Raw genomic sequence first — 17,166 nt, 5'->3', positions numbered from 1 at the left:
ATGGAAGGCGGAAGGCCGGCAGGCGGGGGCGGGGGCGCCTCCTGGGCCCACCCCCGGAGCCTCCGCGCCTCTCGCCGGGGCAGGGAGGCTCCCGAGCCCGCTTCTCTGACCAAATAACCAGAAAGGCGTCTTTTGGAGGTCGCTGGGCGGGCAGATTGGGGACCGTTGGAAACGTGGCGCGGGCGCCCGGCGGCCGCGGAGCACGCGCCCTCTGCCCAACCCCCCGGCGCGTCACGGCGTTTCCCGGCATCCTCCGCGCCCAGCGGCCGCCCCGGGGAAGGCGTCCGGCGCTGGCGCCGAGCCTCTGCTCGCTCATTGGCCGGGTCGCGATGGCTCCCGGAAACGGGGACTTCCCTTCTCTTCTTCCCCCTCCCACTCCTCTTGGGGAAGGCTCCGAACTCTTAAGCACTAGCTGCCAAGGCCGCTGACATTGGCACGCACGTAGCACCTTAAGGTTTGCAAAGCGCGCTTTCCCTACGCTGTTTCCGAGGTAGGGTATTATCCTCCCAAGGGTGGAGGGGGAAACTTGGCGCCCGGCAGGGAAGCGGAGCGACTCGTGCCGGGGCCGCGTAAAAGTGCCCTTAGGAGGGCTGTGGACCGAGGTCTCTGCCGACTCCCAAGCCCGGCTCTCTTTACAAAACACCATGCTGTCCGGCGGGGAGGGGTGGGGGGGGTGGAGAGAGGAGGGACGTCACAGTACGCGGCTTTGTAGCGGTGCATGTCGGGAGTGGTAGTCCCCGGGAGTGCCGCGTGGGGTGACCCCTAGTCATGTGATGGAGGAGCCTGGGGGGCCGGGACGGAGGGCAGCGAGGAGAGGGGGAGGGGAGAGCGGCCGCTTGTGATGTCATTACCTCGCGACGCCGGGGCGGAGTTGTTGGAAGCCGGGCTGCGGTTTGTAGCTTCGCTCCTCCGCCCAGTCCTGATTCTCGTTCCCCCCCCCACCGCCTCCCTCGTCGGGCGCCTGTTGATTGAGGGCAGGGTGGGCGGGAAGAGGGGGCCCCCGCGGCCCGGCGTGGGGGCGGGGCGCCGCCTGGCGCGCGCCCTGGGCTGTGGAGGACAGGGCGGGGGAGGGGCCGCCCGGGCCCCGCCCCCGCCGGTGACGCGCAGGAGCCACGTGACGGGCCCTCCGGCCGCCGCTGCTTTGTGAGAGGCACATAGGCAGGTAACGAGCGGCGGCGGCTGGTCCGGGGCGCGGCGGGAGCAGCAGCGGTAATGCCTTCCGTCGTTTCCCCCTCCTCCTTCGTCTCCCCCTCCCCCTCGCCGACCATCTTCACCGATCCCCGGCTTCTACGGACCCCCCCCCCGCCTTCTGGGGGGGGGGCTGTCTTATTCCCCCGCTCCTCAAAGTAGGCCCACCTTGTCCACCACCCGGCCGCCCACCCCACCCTGAGGCCTGCCTTCTCCTCGCCCACCCTCCCAAGGGGAGGGATAGGGCCGAACCCCCCCACCCTGCCGCCTTCCTCGAGACTCAGCTGCCTCGGGCTCCCACTGATTGCACAGACACCCCCTTTTCTTTGCACACTCCACCGTGGGCATCTGGCTCTCCCAGCACTTCCCGGCCAGTCCTTTTCTCAATCCGTCCTCCTCATTCCTAACGCCTCCCCTTCCCCTCCATCTCTGTCCGAGGCTGCCTTTGAGCCTTCCCGATCTGAGCATGCCACCTAAGGCATCTCTCCAGTTTCCCAGACTGCCATCTTACCCAGATCCATCCACTCCCTCCACCACTGGGGGCTGGCTTTCCTCTTTACTACAGTTGCCCATCTCTACTCTGGAGGGTGTGGCTTTCTGCACTCTTTTTCTTTCTACCTAATTACTGCACCTTCCCCTTACGCTGGTTTTTCCAGTCATGTTCCTGAGTCCCCAAGGTTTTTTTCCTCTCCATCTAATAGCCTTAAAGTTTAGAGATTTCACGGATATTTCAGTATGCTGAAGTTTATGGCTTTCAAAGCTGGCAGACCTCTTTTCTATCAGCCTTGCCGGTGTTCAGCCTATCTAGATTTGTGAATTTAGTTTCACATACATTAACATATGTTGTTTAAAGACGGTTTTCCTTAAACAGCTTGAAGTGCAACTTAATTGGCCCCCTTAAAATATACTACTGATTTAAAGAGTCCAATTTGATAATTTCATTGGCTCTTAATGTTCCTTCAGTCTCCTTTCACAGACTCCTTGGGGTTCAGCTCAGCCCTACTTTACATACTTTTCCCCCGGTTTAATTCTGACTCTCAACCTAATTAGTTGCCTAGCCATCTTCTCAAGTTACACCTCCCTGGTAAATACCTCCTTGACATCTGAATTCAGGTTTTTCTCTGGGGTCGATGACTGTTCCCTCTTGCTTTTCCTCATTCTAGTCACTTTCCCTGCTTTCACAGTGACCTGATCTTTCTCTTCAACTGATTTATGTGTATTATTTTCCTTTTTCTACTTGTGATTAAATTCAAAATTCATGTAATTTTTCCCCCCACCTGAGAGGATGCTAGAAAACTTTTTTATTTTTTATTTTATTTATTATTATTTTATTATTTATTTTTATTTTAAAAATATGTCTAAGGGTTTCCTTTTTTTTCCCCCTAGGGTAGAAAGAGGCACCTACCTGACTCCCTTAAGTTTCTTGGTACTTCTGTCCCTAAATAATGCCTACTATTTCTTTTCTTATGTTTACTGTTTTTCTTGTATTATAGATTAGTATTAATTTTTTCTAAGCAAACTAAATGAAAGGGATTTTTTGCATTTCTTTTTAAATTCACTGAAAAGGAGAAGGCTTTACAGCTTTTTTAACCACTCAGTTTCTCCTACCAATGTCTCCCTCAATCTAGCAAGTACATATCAAAGATACTGTGTGCTCAGGATACATACCCCAAAAGAGGAAATGACTCTTGAGCTTATATTTTGGAGATTGGGGCTGGGTCATGTATGTAGAAAACCAAATACATAGTAATTTCCCTAGAGGTCTGGCACCTGGGGCTGAAGGGGAATATTAGACTGGCCTTCCTGTATGATGGCACCCCTGAACTTAGTTTTGAAGAAGGATGTAGATTCCACAATGTGGTGATGAAAAGAAAGTGGAATCTTAGCTTGTGGAACATCTAAGACAAAAGCATGAAGACAGGAAATAGAATGTTAATGTGGGGGAACCTGTAAGTAGGCTAGTTTGGCCAGACATAGATGCTAAAAGAAAATAGTGTACTATAAATCTGCAGCCATATTGTGTAGTACTTTAAAAGCCAAGCAGAGAAATTCATATTTTAACCTAGAGGCAAAAAAAGGTAGCACCAAGTATTCTTGGGCAGGAGAGTCACTTGGTCATACATGTGATTTAGAAATACCAGTTTGATGTGGAGGCTAAATTAAAGAGAAGATAGTTTTCCTGCAGAGCTCCAGTTTGCGGGGAAGGTTGTGGGAAAGCTTATGGTGTAAAATTGTCACTTGACTGGCTATTAATTTATGAGAGAGGGGGAAGAGGTGAAGACAACCCTGAGGTGGTAAAACCTGGGTGACTGAAAGGTTGTTTTCTCAACAGGAAGAGGAAAGAGGTTTTGAGAATAAAGTTGTGTTTTGAACCTATGAGTCTGAGATGCCTGTGAGACATTCATTTGGAAGTAACCAATACTTGGTGATGCAGGTGGAGCTCAAGAGGGATACCAGAGTTGGATTAAGTCTGCACGGGTTTACCTGCATAGGGGTAGTAACAGCCTATGAGACAACAGAAACATATACAGTTTCATATATGTGTACACACACAATATTACTAACAATAGTTTTCCCCCTCCCCTAATACTCCAACATCCTTTTTTTTAGGATCTTAATTTCCTTTTTATGTTTACTTGTTCCTTCCCATTATCATGAAATCTTAAAACTAGGCTAAAGCTCTCCCCAGCTCCCTGCATTTTCTTCTGCTTAAGGAAGGTTTCCCATTTCTATGAAAGGAAAGATATGGGTTCTCTCCATTCCTCTTGTCAAAGTTGATTTTTATATTTCTTCTAGGAGTTAGCTGTTTCTCTGTTGCATGCAGCATGTCACCCACTGTTTAAAGATTCAGGGAAGAGATAACTTTCTTGCTGTGCCTGAGTGGATGAGAAAAAAGAAATAAGGAGACCATAGGAAATGCCCCTAAGAATTGCTTCTCACTGCTTCCTACAATTTTTTCATTTTAAATGTGGGAGCACAAATGTGGTTACTTACATTGGAGCTGTCTTTTGTGCTGTGTGCTAAGGATACTTCAGTTCCTTTCTTGGTGAGAAGCAGAGAAAAATAAGGCTATTAAGATTCTTTTTTTTTTTTATGCCCTGGATTTAATGATGGTGAAAGAATTGGGATACATTTTAAATTTGTGATTCACTTAAGCTATTCAGTAGCAGTAGAATGGACACAAACTTTCCACTTCCTCCCTCAAACAGAAAACTGGATATAGACAGTATAAACCTGGTTTTTCCAGTTACTGACCTCAGCTGTGCTGCCAGGACATGTATAGCATTAACTTCAAAATGTTGTCCTGAAATTGTCAGGACTCAATCTTTAATAGTTCTGAAGTTACAATTTTACTTTTTTAAATAATTATTCCTTTTACATAGGTGTTTCTAAGGCTTTATATCCGGTTCTAATAACCATTTTGAATTTATTTAGTGCTTAGCAATACCTTCTGCAAAAGATTTAAGTGAATATTTTGCGATGAATATGAGTGGTCTCTATGACTTCCAGTATTTACAAACAACCACCTTCTTCAATGTTAGTGAATATTAGTCAATATCTAGGAGGTATTCAAGTTTCAGATGATTATTGTTAAGGTGAAAAGGGCCTGATTGGACATTGAAATGGCTGTTGTTTTAAGGAAAGAAAATGAGGAATAAGAATCGATATCAGTATTTATTAGGCATCCATTATGTCCCAAACCTTGAGCTAAACCTTGGGGGTCTACAAAAAAAAGTCAAAAGATTGCCCTGTCCTCAACGACTTTATCATCTAATGAGAAAGACAGCATACAAATAACTGTATAATTGTCCAAACAATACAATCACCAGAGAAGAAAAATACTAATTTTGGTAACAAGATTTTTTAAAGCATAAAGCTTAACTAGGATTGGGGTGTAGTTAATTAAATCCCACAGAACCTTAATTTTCTTCCTTGATGAGGAAATACTTTATAAACCTTGAGGTAATACCCAAGTTATTAATATAATGTTTAATTCAAGAATAATTCTTTTAAATAAGATGAGCCATATTTTATCTAAAGCAAGGTCTTTTGGTGTCTGTGAAATTTTTTATAAATAAATTTCGCTATAATTGTCTGCTTTTGTAAGTATATATTTTATACATGTTAAAACATTCTGAGGAGTCCATTGGCTTCACCAGACTTCCTTAGAGGTCCATGACACAAATGTTAACCTCTGTTGTAAAGTTTGTGCCAGTAGTCACTTAACATTTATTCAGTGAATCCTTTTGTATAAAGTCTGTCATTGTTTTTGTTTTTGTTTGCAGGTCAGTGGGGTTAAGTGACTTGCCCAAAGTCACACTGTTAGTATTTGAAGATGCAATTGAACTCAGGTCCTTCTGACTCCAGGATCAGTGCTCTGTCCATTCTGTCATCTAACTGCCTTCATCTATCTGTTTTTTGAAAAAAAAAAGATTTTTTTTCAATGATTGCTTTTATCTGTATTGGATTCACCTTAAATCTGATCTTATATGGTCTTTCCTAGTCTTTCAGTTTCTGTTTTACCAGTACTCCTCTTTTGCTCCCTTCCCCCCCCTTTCCCTTCTGTTACCTTGCATTTATTTTGTATGTGTTTGTCTCCCATATAGAATGTAAACTCTTTGAGGAAAGGGGATGTTTCATTTTCAATATTTATATCCTGTGTACTGAGCACAGATTCTGGAATATTTGATTGACTTAGATGACCTTCATTTCTCACGTCTTTCTTCATATTGGATCTTTCGTTTTGACAAGGAAAAAAAATGAAAACCAGAGGTAGTGACTCATTTGATTGTTTTTAATTTATAATAATTGTCTTCTACTTCTCTACTGGGGTCCGGGTTAGGGGGAATGTGGTAGAGGCAGCATTGTCAAGAAGTATCAGTGCTCTACCCCCCCCCCAATTACTGGAGTTTTATTTTTTTTAATGATTTTTTTTGGGGGGTAGGATTTCATTTACATTTGACTGCCCCTTTAAAACTGAGAGGGACATTAGAAACTCTAGTCTATCCCTTTAATGTAACAAATCAGGAGAGTGAGGCCCAGGAGATTCCCCAAAATCACAGACAGCAAACATCTGAGGTGAGATTTGAATCCTGAGGTCTTCAAAGCTAAGTGCTGTTTTCTATACCACAATTATTATGGTCGTTTTGTATTTGGTTCCCTTCTTATTTCTCTTTGCTTAAATTCATATAAACAATGTTTCATACAAACCATGTTTTTTCTGAATTTCTTGTTTTTCTTTTTTTTTTATACTGAACAAATACTATGCATTCATGTCTTGGTGTTTTTAGTGCCTATCCCAGTCAGTGTTATTATGTTTCCAGATCTTGGCTTCCACAAGGAGTTCCTGCTTTTAATATTTGGTTAAACATTTATTTAATATTTTTTGCTTCTTGGGGTATACACTTTGTAGTGGGATTGCTGGGTTAAAGATTTTTGACATTTAATTCATTTTTTTTGCTTATATAAATTGATATTGAGAACAGTTTTACTAATAGAGTAAAATTCTCATAGTCCTACCTTCGTTGACTATTACCATCTTTTATCATCTATTATCCATTTGGGATGATTCTTGGTGTTAAATATTTGTACCTTTTCTTTATATGTTTTGGATATTGGGGTTTTTTTGGTGATATTTGATATATATTCATTGATTTTATTTTGTGAAGGCTTTTATTTTTAGTAGTTAAGATTCCCTGTTTTGTCTTTTATGATTTTCTCTGTATTGTTAAAAAAAATTTTGCCCTGGCCATAATATTTTTTTTTGGCAAAGAAATTGGGGTTGCCAAGGTTTACACCAACTAGTTAGTATCAAAAATCTGAGTAGAACTCAGGTCCTCCTGACTTCAGTTTTCCCAGCAGTTCTTGTCAAAAAAGAGAGAAATTCTTGGTTTAATTCTTGGCCGGAACTTATTCTTGGTTTAACAAATTTTCATATTTTTCAATTGCTTCTTTTCCTCATTTATTCTTTTTTAACAGAGATACTTTTTGTTTTTAATCAGTACAGTTTGATACTATTATGTTCTCAAATCAGCATTTAGAAACATCTTTCTTTGCAAATCTGTAATCTTCATGAAAAAAATATTCATTTAAATCATATTCAATATTAGAAGCCAGTTGTTGACCTTTTTTCTAGTTAGAGGGCAGCTTCATTTATGCATCTACAAACATGTGGAATTGGGATGTTGCCTTAATATACACTAGCTGTATGATTCTGGGCAAGTCACTTAACCTCTCTTGACCTCAATTTTTCTCATTTGTAGATTGGGAATTTTTGTAAGGATCAAGTGAAATAATATAGCTAAAGTATTTTGCAAACCTTAAAGTGCTGTGCAAAAGTGAACTATCATTAATTAGTTAACTAATTTTTCTTTTATATTCCTTATCCAAAGAAACATTTCTTATAATAAAGAATAATTAGAACCAAATCCAACATAAGCAGTGCTTAGCACTTGTATTCCCTCATCTCTCAATGAAAGAAGTGAGCTACATTTTCTCATCAATCAATTTTGTTTTAGTTTTTGTTAAAGTTTTTGCAAGGCAATGGGGTCAAGTGACTTGCCCAGGGTCATACAGCTAGGTAAATATTAAATGTCTGAGGTTGGTTTTGAACTCAGGTTTCCTGACTCCAGAGCCAGTGCTCTATCCACTGCACTACCTAGCTGCTGCCCCCCCCCCCATCACTTTTTTGGAACATGTCTCTCTTCATTATAATTAAATAGCATTTAGCTCTGTGGCATATGGTTTATTTTTCTTTTACATTGTTGTAGTTGTATATGTTGTTTTCCTTGTTTATTTTCCTCTGTCCGACTTGATTATCTTGTCTCCCATATTCACAATTTCTTAAATTGCAGTAGTATTCCATTATATTTTATTTTTGGACACTACTAATAAAATGAGTAATGCACATATAAGATAGTATATAATTAAATGATGAAAAGAAACAAATACTTGTGAATTTGAGGAGAGGGAGATTGATATAGGCTGGAATTATCAAGGAAAATCTTATTGGGTAGAAGCTTAGTGATCAGGAGGGAAAGAGTGACAATTCACTAGTAGTGCATTAGTTTTCCTCTTTTCCCACAACCCCCTTTGGCATAATCTTTTTTTTTCTCCCTTGCAAATCTGATAAGTGTAAGATAGAATCTCGATATTACTCTAATTCACTTTTCTCTAATTATTAGTAATTTGGATCATCCTTTCCATTATTAAGGGACCTTCATTGTTTTCAGTCCTTTATCCTGTAGAGTGAGATTCATCTAATGCTTTTCCACTCTTTCCTTCATGTTTATATATTCTTTTCATGAACCTTTATTATGAAAATGGAAAGTTCTGTTCCTTGTTCCTAGTTTCTAGATTAGTGCTTCTTTTACTTTCTTTCCCCTTGTCAAACCTTCATAACAGCATGTCTACCTTAAGTCTTCTGATTTTCTTATTTAATTCTCAATACCATTAGAACACATTTAAAAGTTCTTTCCCCTCTAATATTAGAATGTTAAAACTGCATCCATCATTGAGCCAACCCCTTTGAATTGCTTAGCCAAATTTACCATTCTTGATAACTTAACTCTTATGCTGGCATTTCAGAGTAACTCATCAGGTCTGGACTGCTCTTCAGAAATGCTTGGAAGTTCTCTATTCCATTTGAGATCCATTTTCCAACTGTAGAATTAGTCTTAGCTTTGCAGAGTTCATTATTCTTCATTTTATGCCCTATAGATTTCTCCTTTTGAAGTAGACAGATTAAAGGTGGTGAAGTGGAAAGAGTTCAGGTCTTGGAATCAGGAAGACTTATTCAAATCTTGCCCTTTTCAGGCACTAGCCCTGTGACCCCAGACAAGTCACTTAACCTCTGTCCCAGTTTCTTCATTTCTAAAAGGAGGAACACGATATCAGTTGCTTCTCAGTATTGTTATGATGGCTGAATGAGATATTCGTGAATTTCTTTGTAAACTTTAATGCCATATAAAACTAGCAATTAGAGTATTCCAAGATTTTTTTTTTTAATAAAAGAAGCTCTGCCTGATCTTGTTGGATTTTGAGTCTTGTTTCTTGGTATTCAAACTCTTCTTTTCTGGTTATTTCCCCCCCTCCCTTTCTTTGAAGAGGAAACTGCTTTAGATTTTGGCTGTAAAGTTCCTAGAATTTTTCCTTTTCAGATTTCTTTAGGTGATTTGGTAGCTTCTTTTAAACTTTAATTAGCCTGCTGGTTCTAATAAATCCAGGCAGTTTTCATCTGTGATTGCTGAAGTATTTTGTATGGGCTTTTCAGTGATTGATTTCAGGAATCTTAGTGATTCTTAAGTTCTCTTTGACCTGTTTTCTAGATTTTTTTTTATATCATGTATCTTATATTTGCTATTAAACTTTTGCATTATTTTCTATTTCATGAAGTCATTCTCCATTCTAATTTTTAGTGGGTCTATTTCTTGAATAAATTATTCTTTCTACTCACCAGTGGTTTTGTGCTGATCTATGTACAGAACTAGGAATTTTGCACTCCTTGGGTTAAAGTTTACTTTTAAGTTTCATGCTATTTCTCACTACTTGGGGTTTTCTCTGTTGACTTTTGTTACCTAGGGTGGTCTGTTTTTATGTCTATCTCTCCCCACCTCCACCCCAAATATTTTTATTTTTATTTTTGCAAGGCAATGGAGTTAATTGATTTGCCCAAGGTCACAGCTAGGTAATTATGAGCCTGAAGTCAGATTTGAACACAGGTCCTCCTGACTCTAGGCTGGTGCCACTCTTTCCACCGGACCACCTAGCTGCCCCCCCCCCCATATTTCTTATGTGTATGTTTATGTATATAGCTGTAGGTATACCTACATATATTTATTTCGGTATTTATGTGTGTGTGTGTATGTGGAGAGAGAGAGAGAGAGAATCAGAGAATCAGTAAAGGTAGAAAGTCTTGAAGTTTACTCAAGTTTCTGACTCATCCCTTGCTAGGCATGGAGGCTTTCTGCTTGTTTGCCTAGGATGATACTGACTTTGATATTGGGCCCTTTACCTTTTGTCTTTTTTGGAGCCTCAGGTCTACATTTTTGTGTAGTTCTTCTGTGGAAAAGAAAATCTCTTTAGTTGCTTAATGAATTTCTTGTTTTTTTTGGTTTAGTGACATTTGTTCTGGAGTAAGTTTGTGGGAGCTGTATTGCCTGCTTCTGTTTGGCCAAAGACAAACCTGTTGCTTTTTTTTTTCCTGTTGCTTTTTAAAAGATGCTTTATATTGAGATTTAAAAAACAAGACAAAACAGTGCTATCATTTCCCACTGCACCCCTATTACTTTCTTTTTTTTGCCCCTATTACTTTCAAAAAGGTTGAATTAATTCACAGCTCCATTATTGAGTTAACAGCTTCTTTTGTCCCTAAGCTGAAGCTGCATTAATATTATGTGATTAAATGAAACAAAATATACGACCTTTTGTAAACCTTAAAACATTATGTAAATGTTATTTTATTTTTATCTATTTAATCTCTTTATTACATATGCTAATTTAATGGACATAAAGTAGTATCTCAGTGGTTTGTGGGTTTTAATTTTCATTGGTGATTTTTACTGTTAGAGATTTTGAACGCTTTGTGTTATTGATAATTAGTGTTTCTTTCCAAAATTTTATATCATAGAATGAACTTTTAAAGTGCCTTGTTGAATTAATTGGAGTCAAGATGGGAAGGGAAGCCAGAACAAAGCTGATAGACTGAGAAAGAGATTTTTAAGACCAAATTCTTGAGATTTGAGGCATTGGGAAAGATGGAAGAAGACAGGAGATTGTGATCAGTGAGAACAAGTTAGAAAGTGAAGTAGAGCAATTTTGTGTTTGTTGATTTAAATTAAATTGTGACTTTCTGGTTGGTGAGATAGAATCATGAGAGTTGAGAAAGTGGAAGTCAGGGTGTGAGTCATCTGTGAACGCTAAAGTCACTAAGAATGTTGGGAATTGTACTCTGGGTATTAATATTAAAAAGGAAAAGTGGCATCAAGATTGGCAGATAACAGTATGGAGTAGGATTTCTTAGAAATCTTTTTTTATAGCACCTCTTTGGTAATCTGGGAAAAAGTATGGACTCCTTAGGAGGTTTTTAAGTGTGTAAAATATATAGGACTGCAAAGGAAATTAATTATATTGAAATACAATTATAAAAATATATATTTGGAAAAACACCAAGTTTCTGGTTCCCAAGTTTAAAAAACCCTCAATAGAGAATTGGGACAAGTTGATATAATTAGATGTTATGAACTTTAAAAGAGGTGGCATTGCCTTTTTTTAGTCTATGGAGAAGGGGGGGATGAGGGAAGGAGCTATGTTGTAAGTGGCGGTTAACAATAAGGAACATGCAAACTTCTTCCTTGTCCTTTAGATTGTTGTAGAAGCTTCAGAAGAAAGTTAGATTTCAGTTATTACCAAGAAATGGGGGTAAAAGAAGAAGACTTTGAAGATGAGTTTTTGTTTTTAATAATGTAGACTGAATTTCAGAGAGTATAACGGAAGGGAGAGAGTAGAAGTACTTAGGGACTAGGGAGGAATAAGGCTAATATATAGATGGTGGTTGAAGATAACTCAGGAAAAGGATTTTCACTGAGCTTGATGTTTGTTTCTGATTCACAATGATTAGAGATAAAGTGGGATTGGGATTTTTTTAGGTATAGTTTTGGTGCTGGTAGTAGAGAGGGAAAGTATAGCTATATAGAAAGTTATAGGTTAGATCAAACTCAAATTTTCAGATTTCCAAATTAGAATGTTCTTATAGTAGTGCCTCTTTTGTATTATGAAAGGAATTGAGGGTAGGGGAAGCTTATGGTCATTGGGAAAAATTCTGTACGAAGAAGGAAGCCCTCTTTTCTCCTGCCTGAGAGAATTACATTTATATCAGGATAAGGTCAAAACATAGGGGTTTTGGAGGATCTTTCCCATGCAAATTAGCTTGGGAAATGGCAAGCTTTGTTTCAGAGAGAAAAATTATGTTTCCCAGTATTAAATTCAAATAGAAATGGGAGTCACACAACAGCACAAAATGATTCCTGTGGACTGTGTATTGACTTAGTTTTAAAATGTAACATCTGTTTTATTGCATTTTGTTTTTGCTAAATATTTCTCAATTGCATTTTAATCTGATCCTGACCACATTCAGGAGTATTGTGGGTTATGCTTTTCAGCTCTGGTGTACAAGGTATTTTTTACATAATTATTAGATAGCATCTGATTCTATATTTGAACAAATTTTGGAATATTTAAATTTTATAGTTTTCTTGACAGTACAAAACAAGTTTAGTTCTTGCATTGTAACAAAGGATTTAGTTAAAAACAAAACTTCTTGTTTCTATTTCTGGTGAATTGAGGAAAACAGGTATTAAAACCAGAGCATGGAGGAGAGAATACTCTAGCTTTTCCAACAATTCAAGAAGTCCAGATATGCCTGAATCTTCACTGGGTTATTTTTAGTATTTGTTGCTCCTATCTGTTTCTATTCTAGGAATTCTTTGGAACAATTTTTTTTAGGGTAGTTGAATTGAAGCCAAGGTGGGGGTGGGTACTGAAGAAAGGAAGGTGAGGATAAATGGTATTCCTATAGTCCCAACAATAGTGCACATGGCTGGACTTTGATAGTGTTCTGTTTTATCAATAAAGCTCTTATTTATTTTACAAGACAGTGGGGTTAAGTGACTTGCCCAAGGTCACACAGCTAGGTAATTATTAAGTGTCTGAGTCTGGATTTGAATTCAGGTCTTCCTGACTCCAGTCCCTGTGCTCCTTCTGCTGTGCCACCTAGTTGCCCTATTTATTTTTTTTTAAAGGTTGCACAATTCCTATCTTGTCTAAAGCTGGCCAAAGTCTTTGTTATGTTAAGTTGGTAAAAGTCAGTTTTTTGCCTTAATTTGTTCTTGAAATCATTTCCACAATTTAATGGTGGGATATATGACCTTAAGGACATTAGTATTATGATAACTTTTAACTATTGGAGTTTTTAAATTATATTTTTTATGGATTCCCTTTTTAAAAGCTGCATGTAAAGTGCGTACGTGTGTGTACACACACACACACACACACACACGCACAGACATTTTCCTATTGATGTAACTCCTGGTTTCAGAGATGTTTATTGAGAGTAGATTTGGTCCCTGGTATGTCCCTGGTAATGCCTCTGCCTAATGGCCTAGGTTTTAAATGGTGTTCTCTCAGTCTGAAAAAAGAACACTTAGGAGCGACCTATTGGCTGTCAGATGGAGAGAAATAAAGATTGTTCTACTTGGTTCCAGGATCAAATCTAGGAAATGCCTCAGTTGTTCACGGGTTTCCCCTCAAATGCCAACTATATGTACTTTTGGGGTAGTAGGGGAAGTATGGGGACTTGATAAAGGAGTAGGTTGGATTGGATGATCTTTGAGAAACTTTCCAACTTGGTGATTTTGTGATTTCTGAGCATTATTGTAATCATTTATTAACACATAGCTATTCTACTTAAAAATATTTTTTTAAATAAAAATTTTTATTTTCTCCCTCCTAAAATTTTCCCCCCCTTGGAGAAAAAAAAATGAGGGAAAACTTCCTTGTAACCACTATATAAAGTTAAGCAAAACACTCTAAATTTGACTAAGTCAAAAATATTTGTTCATTTTGAATAATGACTTCATCACTTTTTTTTTTAGGTTTTTTTTTTTTTTTGCAAGGCAAACGGGTTTAAGTGGCTTGCCCAAAGCCACACAGCTAGGTAATTATTAAGTGTCTGAGACCGGATTTGAACCCAGGTACTCCTGACTCCAGGGCCAGTGCTTTATCCACTACACCACCTAGCTGCCCCTCATCACTTCTTGCTAAGAAGTTGGGAGCAATGCTTCATTTTTGTTTCCTTGAGCTTTTTATTGGTCAATGCATTGATCTGAGTCTTTCAGAGCTATTTGTCTTTAACTTGTTGCCATGAGGTAAATTGTTCTCTTGGTTTTGTTTATTTTATTCTGAATCAGTTCACACAAGTCTTCCTAGATTTCTCTGAAACTAGCTTTCTGTCATTTCTTATGGTATTGCAATATTCCATTACATTCATTTACTGTAATTTGGTAAACCATTCACTTGATGAATACTCTCATTGTTTCCAGTTCTTTGCCACCACAAAAAGAACTGCTATAAATATTTTTGTACATATGGGTCTTTTTCTCTTTGATCACTTCTGATCACTTTGAGGTCATCGATGTATTAATGATATTGCTGGCTTAGAATCTATCCATGTTCACTAACTTCTTTGGGCATAATTTCAAATTACAGAAGCAACGATTTCATTTTTAGGGGGAGAACAGAGTCAGATATCAGAAAAATAAAATGTATAAGGAATTTAGTCAAAGAAGTAATTTGCAGCAGAGGGGGATCACAGAAAATAAAGCTGATAATTTTCATTAAATTAAATTTAAGTTTTTGCCTCCCAAAATCTAATGCATTTAAAATTAGATACAGGTAACTGGAAAAATGTCTTGGCAGCAAGTTTCTCTGACAAATTCCAAGATAAATAAGAAATAAATCAAAATTTATAAAGTGAAAGCAATTCACCAAGACTTATTCAAAGGACATGGATAGGCAGTTTTTAAAGAAAGATAGCCAGCTCTTAAAGATCATATGTAAAAATGCTCTAATCACTATTAGGGAAATGCTAATTAAAACAACTCTTGAGTTGTACTTCACACTTAAGTTTGGAAGTTTGACAGATGAAAATGATAGATGTTAAATAGGCTGTGGGAAAATGTGCTGTGTTGATGCACCTGTAAGTTGGTTCAGTCATTCTGGAAACCAATTTAGAACTATTCCCAAAATAAGCAGTTGGGGAAGGGAGTAGATATTAGTAGACACTGGTTTTTAACATGGATATGTATTTCAGTCAGCAAATATTAAGTGCCTGCAATGTTCCAGGCACTGTGTTAAATTCTAGTGCTACAAAGAAAGGCAAAAAGTCCCTAATCTCAAGGAATTAACAGATTAATGAAGGATACATATAAAACAACTAGGGAGATTGAGAAATTTCTTCTTGTAGAAAGTGGGATTTTCCCTAGGACTTGAAAGAAGTCAGGAGAGATGAAGTGGGGGGGGAGAATTCCAGCCGTTGGGGATAGCTGTGATTAAATTAGCATGATCTGGATAAAGATGTAATTAAGGAGAATGAGAAGGAACTCTTAAAATCACCAAATAGAAGTGAGTATCAAGGTTGACAAGAGTGATTTGCAGTGTCTAAACAGCAGAGAAGTCATGAAGAATAAAGATTATAAAACGGCCATTAAATTTGGGGATTAAAAATTGTATAATTAATGTTGGAAAGAGTACTTTTGGTTGGATGATGGTGCATGTTACCATATATAGTTTAGCCCCAGAAGAGAGGAGAGATAGGACATACATTCTATTATAGATAGATCAAGTTGGGATTTTTGAGGTTGGAGATGGTGGACAGTAAGCAGTAGGGAATAGCTGATAGGCAGGAAGAGATTGAATATAAATAAGAGAATAGGGATGATAAGGCAATCTGCTATAGAGATGAGATGTAGTGGGATCACTTTTTTTTTTTTGCAAGTGAACTTTAATTTATTACTATTATTAAAGTAATTTTGTTATAAGAATAAACATAAACCCCCCTTCCCCCAAGAAGATGAGAAACCTCAAGATAGTGAGAGAGAAAAAATGTACTTCAATCTCTGTTCAGGTGGAATTACTTGTAATTAGAGGGATTTGCTTTGACAATTCTTCATGTAAGATAGTGCTGGAGAAGGAGTCAATCTGATATGAGGGGAGAAAAGGGAGCTCTAGGCAAATGTTTCAATATTTTATTGAAATTTGAGACAAGGCTCTCAACTGAGAGGGTAAGAAGAGGAGGAGCTGTGGGAAAATTGAGGAGGGATGAAAAGGTTTGAAAAAGGCATTGTGATGAATGAGAGTCATTTACCAAAATGTAAAAGAATTGCCTTGCTATAGTGAGGGCCTAAAGTTAAAATTTCAGAACTAATTTGTAGAAGATCCAGAGCACAGTTGTGTGATTTTCTTCAGCTAGTTTGACAGTAGATGAATGGAAGTAGCAGGAGAAGAGGAGGGAAGGCCATACATGTGGTCTGAGGCTTGTCAGGGTGCAAAATTAGCAATAAGGTAAGTTGACAAGAAATTCGAGAGAAGGAAAGAGTATAGAGGTTTTTTTTTCCTTTACTTGACTCATGGTAGACTGATTTATTTTCTAGATAGAAGTGTTTTTTTTTTCATTTTTAATATTAATTTATTTTCAAATTACTACAATAGTCTTGTGGTAAAAGAAAACCTAATCCCCCCCCCCAAGATAGAGAAACTTCGTGAGAGAAAAAGGAAAAAATGTGCTTCAGTGTTCCAGTAATATCAGCTCTGTCTCTTGTATGGATTGAAATCTTTATCATAAATCCATCAGAGAAGTTGCTTCAATATTTTTTCCCCACAGTTGCTAATGCTAATTGTATTTCCCTCCATTCTATTTTTCACTACTCCCATTTATTCTATTCTCTTTCCTTTCATTTTGTCCCTCCTCAAAAATGTGTTGTATCTGACTATTCTCTTCATGATCTTCCCTCTCTTTTAACACCTACACTCCCCCCTTCCTGTCCCCTTTCATCCTCCCTTTCCTCTCCTTTTTCAAGAGTTTCAAGAGTTAAACTGATTTATAAGCAAGTCAATAGGAAGGGTAAGTGGTAGGGCTAATAGATAATGGAAAAGAAATAGTGCTGAGACCACTATGAGGACTAAAAGATTTAGGATTGCAAGGCCAGAGGAGAAGGTAGAATGACAACATATCAGCTAAAGCAGTTTCAGAGTTTGAGGGTGGTACATTTGTGGATGATGACAAGGTCAATGACATAGCTGTCTCTGTAGCTGCAATGTGAGGTAGAGGAGTAGATCATGTGAAATGAATAAACTGAGGAAATAGGATGGAAAATGCATCCACGTCCAGAGGAAAAAACTATGGAGTCTGAAAACAGAGCAAAA

The 17,166-nt window shown here is 38.5% G+C and overlaps 1 protein-coding gene across 5 annotated transcripts in view; it reads left to right on the top strand.

The window, feature by feature from the left end:
* The first annotated feature begins 222 nt into the window (after positions 1 to 222).
* UBAP2 (ubiquitin associated protein 2) overlaps positions 223 to 17,166 on the top strand; it is a 157,670-nt gene continuing 140,726 nt past the window's right edge. The window contains exon 1 of one of the 5 annotated variants that reach the window (XM_074205961.1): positions 223 to 454. The gene's annotated coding sequence lies outside the window, so the exon portion shown is untranslated. Of the gene's footprint in view, positions 491 to 806; positions 892 to 1,073; positions 1,210 to 17,166 lie in introns of those variants that run through there. The other 4 variants (XM_074205959.1, XM_074205962.1, XM_074205963.1 and 1 more) reach the window with 4 other exon arrangements.

Source organism: Macrotis lagotis, chromosome X (genome assembly GCF_037893015.1).
Source record: "Macrotis lagotis isolate mMagLag1 chromosome X, bilby.v1.9.chrom.fasta, whole genome shotgun sequence".
In the NCBI taxonomy this organism is placed as follows: Eukaryota; Metazoa; Chordata; class Mammalia; order Peramelemorphia; family Peramelidae; genus Macrotis; species Macrotis lagotis.
Note: the sequence above shows the minus strand (reverse complement) of the source record. Positions and strands in the feature narration are given on the sequence as shown.